Below are 21,826 nucleotides of genomic sequence, written 5' to 3'. Positions count from 1 at the left end.
GCTCCCCACGCAAAAAAAACAATTTTTTTAAAAAAAATGTTTACCCCGCGGGGCCCTTTTAAAGCCTCCACATCAAACCTAGGGGGTCAGGGAGGATCTACTATGCCCCCTTATGGTCATTTCCCCCTTTGTTTTGGCCTCCACTTGTCTCTCGATCCTACCGAGAGACAAGATGGCAGCCGCTCTGGACTGTTTAGAATGTTGACAGACACTGGAGAGCCAATCAGCTTCGCTTCGCGAAGTTCCGTTACGCGTCAGGTACGCGAACCGGGGCGCTGCCCGGAGCGCGCTTACAGATATATATTTTTTTTGAACGTTAATTTCTCAAAATCCACTGGAGCACATATATTGAGACCTAGCAAAGGCACATCGGGCTACCAGTCCCTACAATTTTGCCAAGTTTCGTGAAAATCCATTCAGCTGTTCGAGCTAAAAGTGAGGCCAACCGCCCTATGGAAAATTGCATGGGAAAACACATTTTGGGACCCCCCTTTTTTCTCGGCCCCCCCTTGACGAAACCCCCCAAATTTTCAGGGGCTGCTCAGAAACAAAATGTGCTATTTTCCTGAAAATTTCAGCCAATTCCGTCCTCAAACGCCAAAGTTATTCGACATAGAATTTTCAAAAATCCCATAGAGAAAAAATCCTAACTATATATACCTACTGGCGACCGCCAGTAGGTAATATATATATATATATATAGCAGCGCTCCGGTCCGCGGACCTTAAGCGTACCAAAACTTCGCGTAGCTAAGCTGATTGGCTCTCCGGTGTCTGTCAACATTCCAAACAGTCCGGAGCGGCCGCCATCTTGTCTCTCGGTAGGATTGAGAGACAAGAGGAGGGCAAAACAAAGGCGAAAATGACCATAAGGGGGCATACTAGAACCTCCCTGACCCCCTAGGTTTAATGTGGAGGTTTTAAAAGGGCCCCGCGGGGCAAAAAAAACAAAAAAAAAAAATTTTTTTTTTTTGCGTGGGGAGCGCCCGGTCCGCGAACCGGGAAGCGTTCTGGGCAGCGTACTGCAATGAAAAATGAATGATAGACTTTTCAAATGCTGTATGTTAATTGATTGTTGTTTTTGTTGATTATTTTTTATTTTCTTTATTTTTTAAGCATTTTTTTTAATGTGATTGTGTTTCATAATTTATTAAACTTTCTAACATTTCATTGTCAGAAATTTCATAATTATCATGGAATATACATTGTAGTCTCTGAGGGTGTAAAATGTCCTCATTTGCAAGGAGGTTATCTACTGCTTGTACACATTGCAGTAGTTCATTGTCCCAAGTTTCATCGAAAAATTCAATGTCAATTTGATCAATTGTATCAATCAATTCTTGGCTGCTGTCTTGCAGGTCCATTTCAAAAGAAACTTGGTTTTCGCCTTCCATTTTGCCTGAAATTTGAATTAAAAAAATATATATTAGTAAAGATAGGGCAATGTTGGGAATAATTTTAGATAGGCATTTTTTATCAGTGAATTTATCTTTGGGCAGTGTATAGTATCAGAGTGGAAGTAGGAATATAAAAATGTGTATGTGATTTAACGTAAGTAAATTCATAATTATACAAGAGAAGCCTAACTCCATCATTAACTATAACAGAGAAGTCTCTCTAAATCTATAACTACTACAGAGGGATAGTATATATCTATCAGAAAAAGTTTACCATATTAACTTATAGTGCACAATATACTTCAGTTTTAAAAATAAAAACTTACCTTTAGAAAGAAGTTGAAGGAATTAGTGAAAATACTATTGAAATGTACAGCAAGAAGTAGTAGTCAAAATGGCTGTGTTTTCTTCTCTTCCATTATATATATTCAGGTATATAACCAATGAAATGTCAGGTAAAAAAAGTAGAAAATGAAAGTAACATTTTCATTGGTTGTCAATTCCAACATTTCAGATGTGTTTTGTGAAGTAATTTACCTCAGGGTATTTAGAGAGGTCTACAGGCTAAATGACTAAATGGAATTCCAATCAAATTTGTGAAAATGGTAGGGATTGGTATGAGGTATGAGCTAATCTATATTTGGTGAAATTGTCTCCAGTGGCTTTTCTGTGAACTACTTTCCCACCTTTTTTGATGGTGCGCTTCCCAGGGAGCGACCCGGTACGCGAACCGTTGAGCGCCCCGGTACGCGAACCTTAAGCGTTACGGGAGTCCACCATTTTGTGTTTCGGTCGAATTAAGATACAAAATGGAGGGCAAATAATGTTCAGAATGGGTAGAAGGGGGCACGGTAGACTTATCTTGACCCCCTAGGTTTTGTGAGGGTGGCTGAGGAGGCCCATATGTGCGAAAAAAAAACATTTTTTTAAAAAATTTCGCGAGGTTAGCTCCCGGTTCGCGTACCGGGTAGCGCCCCGGGGAGCGTACTTTGTTGAAAATTAGTGAAAATGTTAGAGTAAAATAATAATTGTGAGTGATTAGATGTAGGGTAGCTCTGAGAAGAGCTTTTGGGTTTATGGTACATTTAGGTACTTATAAGTAGGTACCAATGCACATTCTTAAATTCAGAGTGAAAACTCTGTTGCCCTCATCTGAGAAGTGAACTCCATCTCCTCTGTAGATATCTTGCATGTAGTATCGCAAGTTATTGTTGTACAGGGAGCCCATTCCATGGTCTCTCATGTAAGCTGAAACAGATTTGTTTACATGCTTCCTCGACTTCTCAATTTGTGGACAAAATTGGTTTGACCATCTCCATTTCTGTCTTTGGCATATATTTGAATATACCAAGGCAGTCTGAGGAAAAAGTGCCATTAATTGCTCAAAGGTGTCCTTTAAAAGCATTTCCAGACCTACACCAGTCAAAGTGCCCAAGTCATTACCTCCACAGTGCACAATTAACAGGTCAGGATTGGGCAAATGCATAAAGGTTTTCACCAATGGTATCAATTGGTGACATTTTAATCCTCTGTGGCCAAACCACTTAATTTCCACATCTTGTAAATTGAGGTTAGGTAATTTCCTGTTTTCAACGTACCTTTGAGCCCAGTGAATATAACTATGTCCAACAATCCAGACAGAAAACATGGTGAGAGAAGGTTCTCCTGCAGTCAGATGAAGTGTGGCAATGAAATGGCAGTTGAAAAAATGAGAGTTTAAAATGAAAAAAACTGTGGAGTTTCTGTGTTCATGAAGCAGTAACAGTGATTGGTGGATTTTGATTGCTGAAAACAGAAAGTTAGGGTGCACGGATGTGTTCTTTGAAAGATGTATTTTGAATGGTCAATAAAAAATCATTAAATGAAAGAATGCACTGGATATGCAGGTGCACTGAGAGTTCAGAGTTCAATTGCAACAAAGTTGTGTGAACTTGCAAACACCAGAAGTCTTCCAATGAGGTGGTTGCCATGCAGAAAAGACAGAAAGGGCAGAGGGGGGAAGGGTTTTCATTTGAAAAAAAGTGAGGGAAGAGTTTTGATTGGGTGACATGAGAAATATGTGTGAAGAATTACAGCATTTCTGTGCTTTTGATAGCTGCAGACTCTGGAGTGCATACCTTTTGCTCTGCTGAAGACAAATTGGTGTGTTTCTGAGACTGTTTTCAAACTCAAAGTATTTGCTAAGGTGAGAAAATATTTCTTTAACTTAGATAGAGAATAGTGTGCTTTAAGGAGAAAATTATGAATTATGTGGCGCAAATTGCTTGTAAATATGCTCCCACCTGTGCATGGAAAATTTAGATTTTGAATGTTTGTGTTACATAGCCATGTTAAAAGTGACCCAACCATGCAGGAAATGCAATCAAAAAACGCTTTTATGTGTCTTAAGGACATTTTAAGTAATTTTCCCATGTGCAGTGTTTTGAAATTATGAATTGAAAATCGTTTTTGAGGTAAAGGAATTGTTTTTAAATTTATGACAAGGACATAATGGTGTATGCTTCTTTATAAGGCAATTGACTGTCCCTGATGTTATTTTTCCCATTTTAATGTAAGACTTTTCTCTGTGGCGCAAATTGCTTGTAAATATGCTCCCACCTGTGCATGGTAATTTTAAATTTTAAATGTTTGTGTTACATAGCCATGTTAAAAGTGACCCAACCATGCTGGAAAGGCAATCAAAAAACGCTTTCATGTGTCTTAATGACATTTTAAGTCATTTTCCCATGTGCAGTGTTTTGAAATTATGATTTGAAAATCGTTTTTGGGGTAAAGGAATTGTTTTTAAATTCATGACAAGGACATAATGGTGTATGCTTCTTTATAAGGCAATTGACTGTCCCTGATGTTATTTTTCTCATTTTAGTGTAAGACCTTTCTCTGTGGCGCAAATTGCTTGTAAATATGCTCCCACGTGTGAATGGAAAATTTAGATTTTGAATGTTTGTGTTACATAGCCATGTTAAAAGTGACCCAACCATGCAGGAAAGGCAATCAAAAAACGCTTTTATGTGTCTTAAGGACATTTTAAGTAATTTTCCCATGTGTAGTGTTTTGAAATTATGATTTGAAAATCGTTTTTGAGGTAAAGGAATGTTGTTAAAATTTATGTGCGCCATATGCCCCCAAATTTCTTTTTCAGGGGTGCAGCAGGGTGTTATTGAGACACCCCTGCAGCTTTGGAAAAATTCCTAATTTGTGATGAGCACATTGTTAATCGCAAATTGCACCTTCATTTATATGAGCCTCCTAGCCCATGGAAATGAATGGGTAATTTGCAATTAGCAATTTTCTCATCGCAAATTTGGAATGGTAAAGAATCGCTATTTATTCCTTAAAATTTGCTTTTTTGGAAATGCAATATAGTTATATGATACATATGGCGGTTGATGTCTAACAAGATAAGAAGCTTAGGCATACATTTATGATGACTGGCGCAATGAAGTAGAAATCACTTACTTCATTGGTAGAGCTTTACATGTATTATCTCCTCTTTATTCTTCATCAAGCGTAACTTTAATCTGCAATCCTGAGTAGGCCTCACTTTAAACAAACCTCTGGATAGGCCACATCTTGTTGTTATCTTGATTTAATCATTTAAAATGCTAGGGACAGATTTATGATAGGTGTATGCCTCTTTTGCGCCACTTAGAAAACATTGTCCATGGGGAAATGACTTAAAATGTCCTTAAGACACATGAATGTGTTTTTTTAAAACGTTTGCAATTTTTTTGGGTCACTTTTAACATGGCTATGTGACTCAAACAGTCAAAATCTAAATTCGCCATGCACAGGTGGGAGCATATTTACAAGGAATGTGCTCCATGGGGAAAGGTCTTATAATGTAATATGGGAAAAATGACATCAGAGACACTGAAATGCCTTATAGAGAAGCATACACCATTATGTCCTTGTCATAAATTTGCAAACCATTACTTTTCCCCAAAACGATTTTCAAATCATAATTTGAAAACACTGCACATGTGGAAATGACTTAAAATGTCCTTAATTCAAAATGTGCGATTCCTTAAATGCAATGTATCAAACAAAAAATATGTAAAAAATGATATTAAGGATTTGGAAACTACCACCAACTTCTAGTTTGTGGTAATTTGCGAATTCTTTTCAAAAAGCATTTTTTTCCAAAAAACAAAAGGTCCCATATGACGCCCATACATGCTCTTAGGGCATGTAGGTGTGCCATATGCCCCCAAATTTATTTTTCAGGGGTGCAGCAGGGTGTTCTTGAGATACCCCTGCACGCTTGAAAAAATTCCTATTTTGTGATGAGCTAATTGCTAATCGCAAATTGCAACCTTCATTCCTATGAGCCTCCTAGCCCATGGAAATGAATGGGTAATTTGCAATTAGCAATTTGCTCATTGCAAATTAGGAATAGTAAAGAATTCCTATTTATTCCTTAAAATTTGCTATTTAGGAAATGCAAAATAGTTTGATGGTAGATATGGTGGTTGATCTGTAACAAGATAAGAAGCTTAGGGATACATTTATGATGACTGGCGCAATAAAGTGCACATTACTTACTTCATTGGTAGGCCTTTACATGTATTATCTCCTCTGTATTCTTCATCAAGCGTAACTTTAATCTGCAATCCTGAGTAGGCCTCACCTTAAACAAACCTCTGGATAGGCCACACTTTATCGTCATCCTGGATTAATCATTTAAAATGCTAGGGACAGATTTATGATAGGTTTATGCCTCTTTTGTGCCACTGTGCGTCACTTTTATGATGCAGCGGTGGTGCAAAAGATTTGCTATGAGGCGACAACATTACAAATTGATGCATTTAGGCAGATATGTCATGGTGTAAAAAAAACGTACCACATGAAACCGATGCAGCAGTGATGCAAAAGATGCACCATGTCGTAAGACAGGCCTCACTTGGGGCCATATGTATCAAGCTAATTAGCATTCGCAAAGATCAAAATTCTACGAATTTTGGCCTTTGCGAATGTTAATTAGACAAATGGTATGTATCAAACAAGTTTGATGCAAAATAAGGAGTAGCAAAATTTGCTATTCCTTATTTTGCAATTGCACTGAAGGATTTGCAAATTTTGTGACTACTTAAATGCAATGTATCAAACAAAAAATATGTAAAAAATGACATTAAGGATTTGGAAACTATTGTGGTAAATTGGTGGTAATTTGTGAATTCTTTTCAAAAAGCTTTTTTTTAAAAAAACAAAAGGTCCCATATGACGCCAACACATGCCCTTAGGGCATGTATGTGTGCCATATGCCCCCAAATTTCTTTTTCAGGGGTGCAGCAGGGTGTTCTTGAGACACCCCTGCACCCTTGGAAAAATTCCTAATTTGTGATGAGCAAATTGCTAATCGCAAATTAAACCTTCATTCCTATGAGCCTCCTAGCCCATGGAAATGAATGGGTAACTTGCAATTAGCAATTTGCTCATCGCAAATTAGGAATGGTAAAGAATCGCTATTTATTCCTTAAAATTCGCTATTTAGGAAATGCAAAATATTTTGATGATACATATGGCAGTTCATATCTAACAAGATAAGAAGCTTAGGGATAGATTTATGATGACTGGTGCATCACCAGGGATGTGCCAGTCATCTTGCGCCGCTGTTCCGCCACCCATGGTGTGCTGCATTTACAATGCGGCGCAGCATGGGGCAAAAACGGCACAGATGCTTGACGCATCTGTGCCGTTAAGGTGGCGCATTGCTGGAGTTGTATCGCAAGTGCGATGCAGCTCCAGCAAGGCTCAGGGGTGCACCATCTCCACAATGTTGCGTCAAGACCTATGCCTGCTTCAAGCAGGTGCAGGGTTTTGACACAGGTTTCTCCTATCTGATTGTAAATGCGGCACACCATGGGTGGCAGAGCAGTGGTGCACGTTAACTGGTGCATGCCTGGGGATGTGCCATTTAACATAAATCTGCCCCTTTACATTTAAGTATGTGCAGGGGACACAGAGTCGGTGAGGCTTATCCAAGGTTAAGAACAGATGAGTCCTGTTCAGTGAAAAATTAGACATAGGCTTCACCTGCTCAGCATCGCTGGACATGGCTAAATAATAGCTGCAAAATGTTACTCTTGTTAAACAATTTTACTATTATAATCTGTGAGATTTGTCTCTTACTCTGCAACATCTCATTGTTGTTATCTTTCTTTAAAGATAAAGACAACCTCAACATGAGCGACAATCTGCAATCAGTTGATTTTGACCTCATCATTGAACTTGTAATTGAAACATCAGTGGATGTTGATCCATTGGATGATTTAAATCCTGAGGATGAAGAAGAGCGTGATGAGGATGCAGATTTGTCCGAATTATATGATATAGGATGGGAAGCTGACCTGCTTGAGCCTTTGGAAATATAAACATTTATTTTTAAAATTTATAATTAATAAAAAGTAAAAAGGAAACCGTTTAATTTAAAAATAAAGACACCTTCAAAAGCAGGTTATGTGTAGTGTCTTCAATAAAATATTAAAATATGCTCATAAAATTAGATCAGATTCACATATAAAATAGCATAGGTAACATAAATATAAATGTCATTTCTTTTCTGGTATTTCTGTATTGTAAATTTGCCAACGACTAAAAAATCTTCTAATTAAAATGTCAAGTAGTGTGTTAAGTTTTTTATCACTGTTACTGATTTACTGTTTGGTAATAATGGTTAATAACATTATTTATTATATTTTTCCACAGATTCAACTGCAGATCATTTCAAGATTTCACCATGCCTACAATAGAAAGACAGAGAAAGGCTGCAAAACGTCAAAGACAGCAGGTGAAAAATAATACGCAGCAGTCCTCTAACAAAAAGATTTGTCAAGTCACGAAGAAAGCACCGGGTAAGAGCACAAAACACTTTATAAGAAATATGTGTAATAAAAAAAATATTACTACAGAAAATGTTTCAGTCCATAAAACGAGAAGGAAATCAAATGGAAAAGAAAGGCCAATGAAAAATGTTACTGCTAGAGCAAGAGATAACTCTGTGCATGATAGTAGAAGGAAACAACAGTTTAGGGAGATTCGTAAACGAATGTTCCGGAACAGGATAATTGGCAATTTGTTAAAAAATATTAAGAAAGGTCAACATAAACTAGTTTTTTATAAGACAAAAAAAAAAGTTGAGAAAGTTATTGATCAGGCATTTGAAATTAAACGTAAGTTATTTATTTTGATAATCAATAGAATTAGGAAGCTAAACAAGGCAATTTTTGATTTCAAAAGAAATAGTAGATGGAAGAGAATAGTTAATCGTAGTAATTTTTGTGAAGTTTTTTCTGGAGAATGGATGCATAGTTCAAGCTGTGAGGCATTTTTTAATGAGGAGAGTTATTTCCAGGATAATGATTTGGTGCATGCAGTTGACACCAGTGGTCGTGCTTATGAAGTGAAAGATGGTTGTCCAGTTGAAAAAGAAAAACTTGTGACAACAGAGGCAGAAGAGGTGTTAGGTAATGAGGTTTTAGGAAGACGTGCTAAGGGTCCTGTGTACACCTGGAAGTGTAGTAGTATTTGCAGTGTGCGACAGGATTCCATCAATTTGCTTTGTGATTTTGTACGGTCATTTAATAAGAAAAGTTTGAAGCAGAAAATGATGTTGTTGCAAGAATTAGATCCTTGCAGAGTAAGAGAAGTGACAGGTTTGCATGGACATTCACTGGCTTGTCTTTCCAGGAGAGTATGCCAGAGTGTTTTTCATCATTTCAGGATGCTAGCAGTGCATCATAACAAAGTGAGGAAATTAGTTAGAATGTTGTATTATGCTAAGAGTCCAGCAATTATGCTTAAACAATTATGCGCTGCTCTTTTGCATGGTTCTGAAATAGATGTGAAGAATATATGTGAAGAAATTGAGTTTTGTTACTTTGGAAGTAAAGAGGAGAATGTTGAAATTGACCAAGAAGAAGAGGGTCTTGTGGAAGATAGTGTACATGTTTCCAGTACAGATAATTTCCAGAGGGAAATTGCGACGTTTGAGGTGAAATCAAGTGAGAGGCCGAATTTCACTTGTGTGTGTTGTCGACGCACTTATTATAAGAATCAGACTAAGTTAGTGGATTTATATGCAAAAAGTGAAAGGGAAAATAATAGTGAATGGAAGGATTTTGCAACATACTTGATGGTAGAAAATTGTTTTGATTTGGGATTGGATCAACGTGTGTGTACTTATTGTTCTTGCAAATTAAATCAAAACCAGATGCCTGCTAGAGCAGTTCATAATAATCTGGAATTGGTTGAGATTCCTTCTGAATTGAAGGATTTAAATACTTATGAATCTATTTTGATTCAAAGTATCCATCCCTTTCAGGCTATTGTAAGAATGGAGCCAAAGACAGGGAAATTGCCTCCATCAGATTTACAGAGAGGATTAAAGGGAAGAGTTGTTTATTTGCCTCTAGATTTGAAGAAAAACATTAACACAATTGGAGTAGAAAAAGTGGAAGAGGAACCTCTGGTTATCTTAGTTAATGGGGTTCCGACAAAGAATAAGAAAATATGGCAAGATTTAGTAGATGTTAGGAAAGTTAAAAAGGCAACATTGTATTTGAAAAAAAATAATAAATACTATAAGAATGTATATGTTGCAGAAGAGGAAGTAAGTGAGGAAGAGGATAGCGATTTGTGTGCTGGTCAAATTGAGAAAGTAGAACCCTCTACTAGTGAAGAAATATATGAACATTATAGTGTTCATCCTTTGCATTCCAAGGAAGTCATGGGGAATGCTATTGAGTTGTTTCAAATGAAACAAGCCAAAGGGAGTCCCATTAGTGTTTGGGAGGAAAGTTTGGAAGCTCGGTGTTTCCCACAGCTTTTTCCAACAGGTCAGGGAGGAAGATATGATGAGCGACCTCATCAAATTCCTGCTTCTGAATACCGGACTTTGCGATTGTATGCAGGAGATGCTAGGTTTCGACAATGCATTCCTTATTTGTTTCATCTCCTGTTTGAAAGCGATCTGTCTGGACTGTCATATGCAGTGAACCACATCTTGAAAAGTGGTATACACATGCAAAACATCTCGGCAAGTGACTTTATGGATAAAGTCAATGTCCAAGACAGTATTTTGGATTCTCACCTGATTAATCTCATGGCGTGTCAGCGTGGTACTACTGAGTACTGGTACCGTCGTCATGGTGATTTAAAATGTATGCTGAGGAACTTAGGTACTCCCACATGGTTCCTCACTCTGAGCTGTGCCGAGTATGGCTGGGAAGACTTACTTGAATTTCTACGAGAGGCAAATGCTAACGTAGATAACATCGAATTCAAGACACCCGGAGAACTGTGCTCTTTGGATCCAGTCAATGTATGTAGGTACTTCAATCATAGATTTGAAGCTATGATGTCTTTCATCATGAATAAGAAGAATCCACCTCTTGGAGAGGTGTTGGATTTCTTCTGGAGAAAAGAGTACCAAGCAAGAGGTGCTCCTCATATACATATGTTGCTGTGGATCAAGGATGCACCTAAATTTGGAACGGATCCAGAAGACTCAGTGATGAGTTTCATCCAACAGTATTCTACGTGTGCTGTTCCAAATGCAAAGGAGAAGAAAAGCCTAAGAGAAAAAGTTCTGCGTTTCCAAAGCCATCGATGTGGAAAGTACTGCCGTCGTAAATTCCGAAACAAGGACAAGTTCTACACTAAATGTCGTTTCGGCTTTCCACGACCGGTGATTTATAAAGGAAGAGTAAACAGTTTGATGTCTTCGCTGCGACACAATGTCATGAAGAAATCACCTAAAAACACTTACAATTTGAAGAGGAACGAAGAGTCCAAGTACATCAACGACTACAACCCGGTGATTTTGTCCATGTGGAATGCTAACATGGATATACAGTTTGTGGCTGATAACTGTATGGCTGTGGCTCGGTATGTGACGTCTTACATCACCAAAAAAGAGAAGACAGAATTGAAGGATATGTGGGAGGACATTTCCCATGAAAAGAGCCTCAGCAAGAAGTTGTACAGTTTCAGTCTGAAGATGTTGTCGCATCGAGAAATCGGAGCGTACGAATGTTCTGACCGGTTGTCTTCAGCAAGTCTCTATGCCAAGTCCAGGAGTATCGTTTGGGCGAGTCTTGGTCTTGCTGCAACACGTAATCGAGTTCTCAAACCTGTGCGGGAAATTGAGTATTTGGCGGAAAAGGAGCCAAACAGTACCGACATTTTGAAGACAAACATGTTGGATACATATTATCCAAATCGAAGCAGTCACCTCGAGAATGTTTGTCTGTATGAGGTTCTGCAAAATTACATATTCAAGAGGAACATCAAAGAAGATACTGAGAAAGGAGTGTATGCTGTAATAGGAAGTGAGGGATGTCTGGTCAAGCAAAGAAAATGCCACTTGGTAAACCATCGAAAATTGAGTGGCGAATCTCCTGAAAAAAAGGAGTTTTTCTATTTAGCACTTTTGCAACTTTTCAAGCCTTGGCGTGCAGAAGAGGAACTGCTTGGAGATTTCCTCTGTTACGAAGACTCTTTCAATGCCGCCAAGGAGACCATAGAATGTCCTGCTTTTCCCAAATATGTAGAAATGTTGAATGCGGAAATTGAGCAGGAAGCAACGATTGCAGCCGAGATTGCCAGAGACAGTTCTCAGGACAGTCAGAGTTCTGCTTCATTGAGTCAGGATCCACTAGGAGGACCTGTTATTGAAAATGAAGCTGCCACTGCTATGAATGAAGTGGAAAGAGCCATGGCACATGCTCAGGAGGATGCGGTTAACTTAGAAGAGTTGGAAAGACAACTTAACGTTGAGCAGAGGAAAATATATGACGAAGTTACCATGCAAATTGATCATGGATTAAGTCATGATAAGAAAGAGTGCTCATGTACGTCGTTGAAGCCTGTCCGACTGTACGTGAGTGGAGAAGCGGGAACTGGAAAAAGTTTCCTCATTAAAGCAATTTCATGCTATTTGCAGGAAAGGACAGAGTCATCGCTGTCTTGTGTTGTCACTGCTCCAACTGGACTGGCAGCACATAATATTAAAGGGATTACTTTACATCGTTTACTGATGCTGCCAGTGGAGCATGACAACAAATTACAATATCACAAGCTATCTGGAGATGCTTGTTTTGAAGTTTCAAGAATCTTGAGGAAAATGAAACTTCTTATCATTGACGAAGTAAGCATGGTTTCCAATGTCATGCTTGCTTTTGTGCATTTGAGGATGCAAGAAGTTCTCAAAACAGAGTATGATGTGTTATTTGGTGGCAAACACATCATTGTTTTCGGAGATCTTTTGCAGCTGACACCAGTGAAAGGGCAACCTGTGTTCAAAATGCTCACGCATGAAGATACCAGGAAGTGCCTAGGCAGCATTGGCAACGTCAATATATGGTTAAACTTCAATTATGCTGAACTGCATGAAAATATGCGTCAGGCGAAGGATGAAGTTTACAAGACTATTCTACAAGATGTTAGAATTGGAAAAGTGACCGAGCATGGGAAAGAAGCTTTACATGCACGATTACTGTCAAATTTATATCCAGAACAAGATGTTGTGCCTGAGAATATTTTTCAGAAAATTACTGAGAAGAAATCTGGAATATGTTTGATGCCAACTCTTGCAGAATGTGCCAAATTTAACAACAAAATGTTGCATTTAGAAAAGCAAGAGATTGTGAAACTGGAAGCTATTGATAGAGTAGAGCATATGGGATCAACAATTATTTTGTCTGAGAATCTGAAAACAAAATTGGATTCATTAGAGAAGAGTATATCTAAAACTGCAGGTTTTGAAAAGACTCTGAATGTGTGCTTGAACTGCCGTATAATTTTAAGAAGGAATTTACATGTTGAAAGAGGTCTGGTAAATGGATCAATGGGTAATGTTGTTGATTTTGTGAAATACAGAAATAGAGATGGAATTGAATTTTTAAAAATTAAATTTGATGGCATTGAGGAAGTACAGCTAATTGCTCGTTGTTCTGCTAGATTTTTGCTTGTAAAAGACTTATATGTTCGCCGTAAGCAGTTTCCTGTTTGCTTGGCATATGCGGTGACAATTCATAAATCGCAAGGTTTAAGCGTAGACAGTGCATTGGTGAATATTGGCAGTTCTGTGTTCAAGGAGGGTATGGCATATGTGGCATTGTCACGAGTTAGAACTTTATCGGGATTGTACTTGATTGAGTGTGATGTCACAAACATTTGTGCGGATCTAGATTGTGTTAAGGAATACAATAGGTTAAGAAGAGAGTATGCGCCACATTTGCCTCAGTATCCTTTGTTTGAGAAACGTGTGGTAGGCCGGAAACGAAGAAATGAGAACAATACTGGGGAGGTTGTAGCAAAAAGACAAAAAGTCAATGAACCTAAAATTACAAGCAGAAACAAAAAGGATTCTGTTGAAGATGTTGTTGGTTTTCAGTTTGAAAACAGTTCTGGTGTCAACTGCTATGCTAATGTAGTGGTAAATGTTTTATTTTCTCTAAAAAATGTAAAAGAAGAGATTGTGGTCAATTCTGATCAAAGATTTTGCAGTTTGTTAAATTCTGTGTTAGAGAAATGTACCACTGATAGAAGAAACATAGAAAGTGTGTCTGAAATTCGAAATCTGTTAGACAGATGTTCAGGCCAAACACAATTCTCTCAAAATATTCAGCAAGATTGTCAGGAGTTTTTAATGTATATGCTTGATGTATTACATGCTGAAGGTGTAGATGTAGATCAGCTGTTTGGGCTTTCTTATCAATGGCAGCATGACTGCGAGAACTGTATGGTATCAAGTACTACTAGTGTAGACGAAGAAAGATTTATATATTTAACTTTGCCAGACAGTAAATCAGTCTCTTTTAATAAGCTAGTAAAAGCAGCTGATCACAACATGGAGTGTAGCCAATGTAAATCTGAAATGATGTCCACATTATTTATACGAACATATGGCCAGTATGTCATTTTAATGTTCCAACGATGTAGGCCTGATGGAACAAAATTGACAACTTTAATTAAAAATTTTGTAGCTTCGCAGTTGTCAATATCAGGAAGGACTTTTGTAACTGCAGCAATTATATATCATGACGGCCCTTCAATAACATAAGGACATTACACAGCTTATTTAAAGTCTAGAAATGGCTGGTCATTCTGCAATGATTCTGTTTTAATTTTCAAAAAAAAATTGCCGTATGACCTTAAAAACTCTTACCTGGTGTTTTTAAAACCAAAATTTTAGGGAAATAATCTCGGGATGTGCTCTGTGGAATTTCAAGAAGTTCTAATGGCTCCTACACAATTTGGCCTTGAGGATAAGTGTAGTTCAGAGACATAACTTCTAACCATAGGAATGGACATTATGGAGAAATACGTGCACTTTGAATGAGTTCAGAAAAACTGTTTCTTTTTATAAACTAATTGAAGCAGCCAATCAAAACATGGAGTACAGGGAATGTAAGTCTGCAATGCTGTCTACTGTTTTACATTGCTTTGTGATTAAAAGTGATGTAGAGAATTAAATAATTGTAGTAGTCATAGGGGTAGTGTAAGTCTGCTTGTATCAGTGTCATAGGAAAAGTAGAACATGACTGAGCAAGAAGGGGAAGATATTACTATTCCAGGATTGTGAAAATGATCTTCAACATTTTAATTCTGAAAGTTGCGGAAATGCCAAATGACGGGATTGGCTTACAAGAAATCCAAGAGTTATCAATGGCTCTGACAAGATTTGGCCTTGTGGAAAATTGTGGTAGAGAGCAAGAAGTCATTTATTGCATGTAACGTGTTTTTAAAAACGATGGAGATTTTCTTTCAGAAAGTGGCGGGCTTAAAGTAATAACAGCACAAAAGAGTGTAAGCTGTTCATAGGACATCCTTGGACGTCATGGAAAGTAAGTTAACTTTAAGGAGTTCTGAATTTTGATTTCTGATGTTGTATGGGTTTTTTAAACACAATCATTTTGATTGTGTTTTTTTTTCCCCGCTGTTACATGATGAATACCTTCAAGTCACTGTTTTTAGTGAATTTTGATACATTCTGAGAACAGCAAAAATAAACCATTTAACATGTATAATTAATTCTGTACTGTTTGCATTTATGATGTATATGTAGAACTGAGTAGGAGGCATGGAGAAGGTGAGGCTTCTGTAAGTGTCAAAGTTGTTGCATGCAGTGCTGCACTTCTGCGTATTCTTTCATATGCTAGACTACATCTGCACAATGAGATACCTAAGCAAAGGAAACGCAAGTGATGTGATTGAGAAATGAGCAAAATAAATTGCACGTATTTCAATTACATCACCTGTGTTTCCTATCATTACGAATCACATTGTGCAGATCAAGTTTAGGTCTGTCCAGGAAAACATAGGAGGTTTCTACTTTGTTGAAGAGTGCAGTGGACATGACTCACTTCATTGGTAGACTTTCACAGATATTATCTCCTCTGTACACTTCAACAAGTGTAAATCTCATCTTGAACTCTGAGTAGGCCTCACCTCAAACAAACCTCTGGATAGGAGACATGTTATTGGAATCCTGAAGCGACACTTTTCTGAAACAAGAGCAATGAAAAAGATGCACCATGTTTTAAGATAGGCCTCACTTCATCTGTATCAAGATACTGTTAGTTTAAAATGTATATCTTTAGGACTGTGTAGGGGACCTGGAGAAGCAGAAGCTTCTGTCAGTGTCAAAGTTGTTGAAAAACTATTTGTCCTTCAATCTTTTCCCTTGTCTTTTGTAATTTTTAAATACATGTTTTAATATTTTTCAAATGTTGGTTCTCTCTTTCACAGATTGAAAGTATAAAAATAAAAAGTGAGTAATTTAACGGCAATTATAAGGTAAATAGTTGTACTCTTTTCGTTACATTTCTATCACATTCACCTACTATTAGATCCACTGCTTCACTTCTTTAACCCTCAGTTTCCTGCCTTTGCTACTTTCCTCATTCCTTTCTCTATTACCTACTTACTCAACTCCTTCCACTCTTTTTCTCAGTCCCTCTGTTCTCATAGTTCCTCAGTCTTGTTCACTCACTCCGTCTCTATTACTCTTAGTGTCTGTGAATTACTTTCCCACCTTTTTTTTTGGACCGCTTCCCGGGAAGTGGCCCGGTTCGCAAACCAGCAGCGTTACGGGAGTCCACCATTTTGTGTTTCGGTCGAATCAAGATACAAGATGGAGGGCAAATAATGTTCAGAATGGGTAGAAGGGGGCACGGTAGATGTATCTTGACCCCCTTGGTTTTCTGAGGGTGGCTGAGGAGGACCATAGTTCTTCACTCTTGTTCACTCTCTCTGTTTCTATTAATGTCACTGTTTCTGACTGATCAAAAAAATTTTTTTAAAAAAAGAACAGTAACTATAAGGGAAGGAAACAGACAGTTATGTTAAAAGAAAGACAGCTATAGGGAGTAAACTAAGGATACTGTTACCCGCAATCCACTGCTGATGATGTTACTGACCATGTCATGAATGATGTAATATGTGACATCATCAGCAGTGGATTGTAGGTAACAGTATCTCTTGTTTACTCCCTAGAGCTGTTTTTCTTTTCACATAACTGTCTGTTTGCTTACCTTATACTTACTGTTCTTTTTTTTAAAAAATATTTTTTTTGGTTAGCTTCCGGTACGCGTACCGGGTAGCGCTCCGGGGAGCGAACTAAGAGAAATAGAGGTTGGCAGAGTTCCAAATATTCTACCAATTTTTTTATAACGGGGAGGTAGTTCTGAAAAGAACTTTTTTTTTTATGTTTTTGTTGTTTTATATTTTTTTTAGTATTTTTTGAACATTTTTTTACTTTTTTTGTATTTTCTGAACGTTTTTATATTTTTTTTGGTTTTTTTGGGGGGGGGAAACAAAAACGATCCATTGTAAAGGGCTCAACAGGAGCAACAAAAAAAAAGAATTTATTTTTTGGGGCGTCTCGGACAAACATTAACATGATTCTGAATAGCTCTCATAATCAAAATGATGCTACTTTCCCTGTAGCAGATGAAATCGCCGCAGTGCACGCACACTTGCTTCACGTGCCCAAACAACATTTGAATGTTTGGGATCATCTCCCTCGCCTCTGGTCCCGACACCTCTGGAACAACCGATCTTCTTGCCATTGGGAGGGGATTTTGTTGCTCATCACGTAGCTGGGCAGCACTATAATTATTTGGGTGCCACCTACTCATATGCCGATGCATAGTGTGATTGCCGTAACTGTATTTTTTTTCAGTTCCCCTTGACAATCTATCACCGCATATACGGCAAAACACGTAGCGTGCATTCACTTTTTTTTGCCCCTCAGGAAATCTATAGAATTGCCAAATGTAATTCTCTTTTCGATTGTACCTCCTGGGCTCCTCTGGCAAAAACCTTGGCTCTTCCTCCTCTTCCTCCTCTTCCTGTTCTTCCTCTTCTTGCAAAATTACTTCAGCAGGTGGTCCTCTCTTCTTTGGATTTGGTGGAGGTGGTGGGTTAGAACCAGCTGAAGCTACTAATGAAGCCATGTCAAAGTGTAAATAAAGGGTCTTTCTCTCACCAAGATGAAAGTCAGAGTGAGGAAAGAAGGAGGGGTTTTCATCATTTGGGAGAAGCAAAAGTTCTAAACCAATGAAAAGTGTTCATTTTAGATCACATGACCTAGTATTACATCATTAGGAAACCAAAAGTGAAATGAACCAATGAAAAGTGTTATTACCGAGTCACATGACCTGCTGTGTTTACGTTACGCGGTCGGCGCCGCGCCGCGGATCGCTTCCGGTTCGCGTACCGCTGCGCTTCCGGGTACGCGAACGTAGCACGTCATATGACGTATCACGCGAGAACGCGAAACGTCATGCTGACGTGACGCGTCATGATGTTGTTTTCTAACGCGAGAGGTGCGCAAACGGAACGTTTACCGGTTCGCGGACCGGGTCGCGGCTCCGAATTGAGCTAACGGGAAGCTAACCGGTTCGCGTACCGGGAGCGAAACAATAAAAATAATTTTAAAAAATTGTATTAAAAACATGTAAAAAATATTTTTCGATTTAAAGAAGAATACATTGTAAAGGTTTTGATATTTGCTATTAAAAAACCATTGAAATTCACTGAAAAAAACATAGGTTATAGACCATATATAGTTAGGAATTAGCATTTACAAAACCTTGAAAATTCACTGAAAAAACCATAGGTTATAGACCATATATAGTTAGGGATTAGCATTTACAAAACCTTATTTTACTCACACAAAACCATTGAAATTCCATATATAGTTAGTTGTACTAACTATATATCGCGCACCCGCAATCCACTGCTGATCATGTCACATATTACATCATTCATGACATGGTCAGTGACATCACTGATGACATCTCAAATGACATCACTGATGGCAGCAGCAAATGCATTTCGGCTTAACACAAGCCTTCCTCAGTGCTTACGCCCCAACACAAAGTCACGCATATCTCCATCAAGGCTGTTTTGCGAGTGCTGCAATCGACATTGTACTCCTCCCCTTAAGCGTTGGCTCACCTGTTGGAAGTCACGTGGGTATGTAGAGACTTCAACTCCCAGCATGCAACATGGTCTTGCAGCTGGGCCGGTGGTGTGGGTGCAGACAGTCTATCAATGTCCGCTCCAATGTCCTTTACATCCTCGTATGGTGGGACTTATAAATGAAACCTCCGTGTCCCAAAGTTCCTCCTCAAGTCCCCTCGGACTGCTGGACCAAATCACAGAGAGATTCTGGCTATGCGAGGAAAGCAGTGTAAACACACAGCGTCCCGGGGTAAGTACCACCTTTTGCACTCCTTCTCCTGTTGCTTTGGTGGACAACAAACTATCTCGATCCCTCGAGCAAAAAACTGCACTGCAAGCAGCGCGGTGCCAGTCTCGTTCGTGTCTTCTTGTCAGCAGGGCCATCCGTAAGCGCTCCTGGCTTGGCGCGAAAATATACACAAACCACTTCCCTTAAAAAGAGAAGCGCGGAGGCCAGAGGGGGGTCATGTGGAAGCCCTTTATTTCTCGGTGGTATCAGTTGGCAGCAGCAAATGCATTTCGGCTTAACACAAGCCTTCCTCAGTGCTTACGCCCCAACACAAAGTCACGCATATCTCCATCAAGGCTGTTTTGCGAGTGCTGCAATCGACATTGTACTCCTCCCCTTAAGCGTTGGCTCACCTGTTATATATATATATATATATATATTACCTATTCAAACAAGTCACCTCATGAGGAAGAGCCACTTTGGTAGGTAAATTATTTCTTTATTTTGCACGAAGGCTGCAATCAGGGGGTCCAAGGTGTCATCAGGAATATGCACGAACCTGCCAGACGCGTTTCAAGTCAAGACGACTTTTCTTCAGTGGCATTGGCTGCGAAGAAACACAAAGCCGGTTTGGTGGGACTACTTAAAGTTAATTTGAGCCGCCCCAGTGGGCGTGGCCACCCCTCGGGCCTTCTGGTCTCTGTAGTCTCACCCTATTATTCTCAAGTGAGTCCGTTTTTGTGTGCCATAATTGATTGATTGAAATAAAACCATAGTGGGGTGATGAGCATCTTCGAACTCTCCTGCTGCATGCTCATTCCTTCATGACAGAAAACTACCTCCTTTGCAGGCGTCGTTGAGTAGCTTCGCCTTAGGACGCTGTTATCTACAGCTGGGCTCCTCCGCGACCGAGGCAGGCCGCTTAACATCAATTCAAACAAGAGTCACCTCATGAGGAAGAGCCACTTTGGTAGGTAAATTATTTCTTTATTTTGCACGAAGGCTGCAATCAGGGGGTCCAAGGTGTCATCAGGAATATGCACGAACCTGCCAGACGCGTTTCAAGTCAAGACGACTTTTCTTCAGTGGCATTGGCTGCGAAGAAACACAAAGCCGGTTTGGTGGGACTACTTAAAGTTAATTTGAGCCGCCCCAGTGGGCGTGGCCACCCCTCGGGCCTTCTGGTCTCTGTAGTCTCACCCTATTATTCTCAAGTGAGTCCGTTTTTGTGTGCCATAATTGATTGATTGAAATAAAACCATAGTGGGGTGATGAGCATCTTCGAACTCTCCTGCTGCATGCTCATTCCTTCATGACAGAAAACTACCTCCTTTGCAGGCGTCGTTGAGTAGCTTCGCCTTAGGACGCTGTTATCTACAGCTGGGCTCCTCCGCGACCGAGGCAGGCCGCTTAACATCAATTCAAACAAGAGTGACCTCATGAGGAAGAGCCACTTTGGTAGGTAAATTATTTCTTTATTTTGCACGAAGGCTGCAATCAGGGGGTCCAAGGTGTCATCAGGAATATGCACGAACCTGCCAGACGCGTTTCAAGTCAAGACGACTTTTCTTCAGTGGCATTGGCTGCGAAGAAACACAAAGCCGGTTTGGTGGGACTACTTAAAGTTAATTTGAGCCGCCCCAGTGGGCGTGGCCACCCCTCGGGCCTTCTGGTCTCTGTAGTCTCACCCTATTATTCTCAAGTGAGTCCGTTTTTGTGTGCCATAATTGATTGATTGAAATAAAACCATAGTGGGGTGATGAGCATCTTCGAACTCTCCTGCTGCATGCTCATTCCTTCATGACAGAAAACTACCTCCTTTGCAGACCAGAAGGCCCGAGGGGTGGCCATGCCACAAGGATTTTTTCTCTATGGGATTTCTGAAAATTCTATGTCTAATAACTTTGGCGTTTGTGGACGGAATTGGCTGACATTTTCAGGAAAATGGCACATTTTGTTTATGAGCAGCCCCTGAAAATATGGGGGGGTTTCGTCAAGGGGGGGCCAAGAAAAAAGGGGGGTCCCAAAACGCATTTTTCCCATTCATTTTTCCATAGGGCGGTTGGACTCACTTTTAGCTCGAATGGCTGAATGGATTTACATGAAACTTGGCAAAATTGTAGATATGGTTTGCCCTACGTGCCTTTGCTATGTCTCAATATATGTGCTCCAGTGGATTTTGAGAAATTAACGTTTAAAAAAATATATATATCTGTGACAGCGCTCCGGTTAGCGCCCCGGTTCGCGTACCTGACGCGTAACGGAACTTCGCGAAGCGAAGCTGATTGGCTCTCCGGTGTCTGTCAACATTCTAAACAGTCCGGAGCGGCCGCCATCTTGTCTCTCGGTAGGTTCGAGAGACAAGATGTGGTGAAAAAAGAAGGGGGAAATGAAGGAAAGGGGGCAAGGTAAACCCCTCCTGACCCCCTAGGATTGATGAGGGGGATATTAAAGTCCCCCGCGGGGCAAAAAAAATAAAAAAATTGTTGCGATTTTTCGCGGTAGAGGCGCTTCCCGGTACGCGAACCGGGCAGCTAACCGGCAGCGTAACGGGAGTCCGCCATCTTGTGTTTTTGGAGCGTCCGGTTCGCGTACCGGGTAGCGTCCCGGTAAGCGTAACAAGGGGAAAACCAAGAGAAACAGTAAAAAAAAAATTAAGGGAATAGATTTCCAGCAAACTTGGCAAAATTGTAGGGACTGTTTGTTTGATGTGCCTTTGCAAGGCC

Source organism: Lissotriton helveticus, chromosome 4_1 (assembly GCF_964261635.1).
Source record: "Lissotriton helveticus chromosome 4_1, aLisHel1.1, whole genome shotgun sequence".
Classification (NCBI taxonomy): Eukaryota; Metazoa; Chordata; class Amphibia; order Caudata; family Salamandridae; genus Lissotriton; species Lissotriton helveticus.
Note: the sequence above shows the minus strand (reverse complement) of the source record.